Source organism: Mus pahari, chromosome 18 (assembly GCF_900095145.1).
Source record: "Mus pahari chromosome 18, PAHARI_EIJ_v1.1, whole genome shotgun sequence".
Lineage (NCBI taxonomy): Eukaryota > Metazoa > Chordata > Mammalia > Rodentia > Muridae > Mus > Mus pahari.
Genome location: NC_034607.1, coordinates 40,245,032 through 40,249,924, shown reverse-complemented (window position 1 = coordinate 40,249,924; position 4,893 = coordinate 40,245,032). Strand labels below are relative to the sequence as shown.

Sequence of the window (4,893 nt, the reverse complement as noted above, 5' to 3'; positions counted from 1 at the left end):
AAAAAAAAAAAAAAAAAAAAAAAAAAAAAAAAAAAAAATAAAGAGAAATGGAATATCATTAGAGAATATACAAGGGAAGACTAGCAGATTACCTAGCAGATGATTAGTAGACAAAAGATGGTGAGGAAAGGTAACTGTTGCTAAGAATATATGTAGTAAATGGTGAGCATAGGAAAGCCCCATGCTTAGAGAAAAGCAGAGACTCAAACTGTGTTGGGAACTTAGTTCATTCCTTGCAGGGTGGACTCAGTTCAGCAAAGACCTGTTGAGACTTCTTGTACCCATGACCCTATCTTAGCCCCAAGCAGAGTGGTACACAGTCTGGTCCCAGGGGTTTACCATTCAGGCATTGGAGGAGGATACTCCCAGCCAGAAGGCTGCAGTGCAAGTAAATGGTGATGCCATGAATACTGGGGTGAATCCTAGTTTATTACTGAGGTTCCATCAAAGAGATGAGTTCTTTATTGGGAAGTTGGTGACAGATGTAGATACTGGCACTCTGCATTACCACAGTTGGCAAGCCTACATTTCCCGTCTTCATTTGCTTTGTCTAGTAAGGGGATATAATAATAACTTCCTCGCCCACATCACAGGACTATTAGAAGGATCGAATGAATACAAGGGAGGAAAAAGAATCCTATTCGGTGTCAAGGACTATTATTAAGACTAGTTTAATAATACAAATGTCTGGCAGGGCCAAGAAGGAACTGAACATTGGGTAGTGAGGCTCTGAGAACCCAGCAAGATCTTTCATCCAGAGTGGGGCATATATAGGGTGTAATCAGGTTTAGTGCAAGGTAATTTAGAAAAATGGAGCGGATTGGAAGAAGTTTTCTTTTCCTTGCAAGTAAAATTCGTTGTAAACAAAGAAAATGAACACGGTGTTACAGACAAGACTGGACATCAAGATACAAACAGGGAGTGTACAGACCACAGCAAAGGCTCACACGGCAGTACAGGGAGCTGGGGACACAGCAGGAGTGTGACAGGCCAAGATGCAGTCTCAATCCCAGGAAAGACTTTCATTGTTGGTTCAGTGTTGGCCTTTGGGACGAGCTCTAAAGCCTTGTCTGAATGCACTTTCCTTCAGGGAGTGGTTGGCTTTGAGGGAAATCCTGTTTTCAGAAACAACCACATGCTCTTGGCAGCGTTTTGCATTTCTGATCTCTTTTGATTTCCTGGAAATGATGCTCCAATGGGAAGGAGCCTGTTTCAGGGAGGGGTTTTGTTTATCTGTGTTTTCTGTGGACTTTGGGACTCTTTGTGCTAATGTGACAGGCAGTGTGAGCCAAGATTTCTCTGAAGAAAGTGGGGTAAGTTAATGCAACCCAATGTGAGTTATAGCTGGCCTGTTTTTAGGCCATAAATTTCTATTAACACACCTCCAATATCAGGATTCATTATAACATTGAAAGTACAAGTAGAGCCTTCGGTTTGAAAAAAAAAGTCCTCATTTTAGGTTGTTTGCCTCTAATTTTGGTAGCCTGAGAAGTCTCAGAGGGAGGGAATTGACATTAACACGATGACAGCATAGAACCCTCTGGTATTCGTACTCTGGCAAAAACATCAATCTGAACCAGTCTGGACTTGAGAACCTCATATGGGTTTACAGTAGCTGGGCATAACACAGATCGAAGAGATGCACTGGAAAGAACAGGGGGATGCGTTTATACTGTCTGTCCCTTCTTCCAACACCATGCTCTTGGTATGGAGAGAGACTTTCCAGTTGGGGGAAGAAGTCAGAAGTGAGCACCAGAGTTTCTCTTGAACTGCACATTGGATCTGATCCAGTAAATCCATTCCAAGGAAGCTTCTACAGCCCCAAGGCTTGTAGATCGAGCCTTCTGGCACAGTCAATAACCAAGGGGAACCTAGAGTGCCAGGTTACATCCTAGTACTTGGCTGTCCCTGTAGGCTAAGGTTTCAGGCTACACTCTGGTGCTAACTTAGCCTTTGTGGACCCAAGATCCAGGCTGGCCCTTAAGGGGAATAGGCCCCAGGCCCACACTCACAGATTCAGGCTTCAAGCTAACCAACTCTGACCAAATACATCTTGTTATCCCAGAGACCTGGGTGCCAGACCCACCTGTCTGCTGACCAAGGTATCAAACTATGATTCAGACATCAGCAGCAAGCTCACTCATAGCAAACACTAGATAGGTGACCCCAAATCTCTTGAAGAAGGGCATTTAACATCACATGAAAAGACCATTTAGTATGGCATGAACTCGGGCCCTCCTGCTTGCATGGCGAGCATAGTTACCGCTGAGCTAACTCCTGAGTTCCATCCAACAGGACAAATCCCTTCTAAAAGGAGTCATAAGGAGATTATGAGAAAATAACAAGATTTTGTCGTGAAAACAAGTTAATGCATACATAGCCTTTAATGATGTAGATGAGCCCTGTGGCAATGGCCCAGGCCTTTGATTCCATCCCTTGGGAGGCAGAGACAGGTAGATCTCTCTGCGTTTGAGGTTAGAGTTAGTTCCAGGACAGTTCCAGGACAGACTATTTCAGGGAATTGTGGGGCTGTAGTACAACATCTTTCTATTTTTCTTAAGAGCCTTGATAGACTTTGAGAGCAGTCTTATATTAATCATCATTGGACAGTCACAGGAGTGATTAGAATACTACAACTTTATAGCGTTTGATACAGTTCAGTACATGGCTAAGGGCACAAGACAACACAGGACTAAAATAATAATATTAGTTACCCTAGAAATCAAATGTAAAATATATATATGTATGTGAAGTAAATATACGAGATATTGAAGATCTAAAGACTCCTATGCTTAAAAATACTTCAAGCAGTTCCGTTTCTCAGCGGAGGAGAATACCTAGCGGGTCAGCAGTTCAGCTGGACAGCTGGACAGTACAAACAGTTTCACAAGCAGCCTCATGGGAACTCCTGATTTCCTGAGTGGCAGGCCTGTTTTGTACGCTAAGGACTAATTCAAATGGAATTTGACCCTCTTCTAAGGAGGACCAGAGTATCCATCTTTGGTCTTCCTTCTTCTTGAGCTTCATTTGGTCTATGAATTGTTTCTTGAGTATTCCGAGCTTTTGGGCTAATATCCACTGATCAGTGAGTGGACACCATGTGTGTTCTTTTGTGATTGGGTTAATAGCTCATTGTTTTTAATAGGTGTTCCATTCTGTAAATGTGCCACATTTTTTGTATCTATTCCTCTGTTGAAGGACATCTGGGTTCTTTCCAGCTTCTGGCTATTATAAATAAGACTGCTATGAAAATAGTAGAGCATGTATCCTCTGGGTTTATGCCCAGGAGTGGTATTGATGGGTCCTCAGGTAGTACTATGTCCAATTTTATGAGGAATCGCCAGACTGATTTCCAGAGTGGTTGCACCAGCTTGCAATCCCACCAGCAATGGATGAGTGTTCCTCTTTCTCCACATCTTCACCAGCATTTGCTGTCACCTGATTTTTTTGATATTAGTCATTCTAACTGGTATGTGGTGGAATCTCAGGGTTGTTTTGACTTGCATTTCCCTGATGACTAAGGATGTTGAACTTTTCCTTTGGTGCTTCTCAGGCATTCAATATTCCTTGGTTGAGAATTCTTTGTTTAGCTCTGTACCTCATTTTTAAATAGGGTTTTTTGGTTTTCTGGAGTCTAACTTCTTGAGTTCTTTGTATATATTGGATATTAGCCCTCTATCAAATGTAGGGTTGGTAAAGATCTTTCCCCAACCTGTAGGTTGCTGTTTTGCCCTATTGACAGTGTTCTTTGCCTTACAGAAGCTATGTTATACCCATAGGAGGAGATACAGAGACAAAGAGTGGAACAGAGATGGAAGGAAAGGCCATCCAGAGACTGTCCCACCTGGGGATCCATTCCATATACAGTCACCAAACTAAGACACTATTGTGGATGTCAATAAGAGCATGCTGACAGGAGCCTGATATAGCTGTCTCCTGAGAGACTCTGACAGTGCCTGACAAATACAGAAGTGGATGCTCACAGCCATCCATTGGACAGAGCACAGGGTCCCCAATGAAGGAGCCCCATGGGAGGAATGACAATATGAACCAACAAGTACCCCCAGAGCTCCCAGGGACTAAAACACCAACCAAACAGTACACATGGAGGGACTCATGGCTCCCGCTGCATATGTAGCAGAGGATGGCCTTGTTGGACATTAATGGGAGGAGAGGCCCTTGGTCCTGAGAAGGCTCCATGCCCCAGTATAGGGGAATGCCAGGACAGGGAATCGGGAGGGGGTGGGTTGTTGAGCAGGGGGAGGGGAAATGGGATAGGAGGTTTTTGGAGGGGAAACCAGGAAAGGGGATAACATTTGAAGTGTAAATAAAGAAAATATCTAATAAAAAAGGAAAAAAAAAACCCAACCCAACCCAACCCAACCCAAACCAAACCAAACAAAAATTAACAAATGGTATTTGTCTTAAGGACACTATGAAAGAGGAGGAGAATTGTGAATGTCTTGGGGCCCTGACATGGCTGTGCTATATATGAACTCACAGCAACCATACTTACCTGCATAAGACCTGGGTCAGATCAAGCTAGTTAAAAATTCCAGCATGGAGTGGGGCAGGCTTCCTGATGAAGAGTGATTTAGAATTGATGGCCCCTAAGGGGTAAAAGGTCCTTTTTGTTTGGTAAGGTAGTCACTGACCGGTTGCCCACATCCCTGTGGATGATTCTACAGTCTTGTGCATATGGGCAGCATCAAGTGAGTTATAATCAATTAATCAACCAATCAATCAATCAATCAACCAAGTAGGCTTAAAGGAAGATACATTGGGGATAGGGTTGGAGGCAGATATGGTTAGGATGTATATATTTTTTTATTAGATATTTTCTTTCTTTACATTTCAAATGCTATCCCGAAAGTTCCCTATACCCTCCCCCTG

The 4,893-nt window shown here is 43.1% G+C and overlaps 1 protein-coding gene across 1 annotated transcript in view; it reads left to right on the top strand.

The window, feature by feature from the left end:
- Positions 1-4,893, top strand: part of Xdh (xanthine dehydrogenase) — a 99,807-nt gene that overhangs the window by 23,034 nt on the left and 71,880 nt on the right. The window lies entirely within an intron of this gene.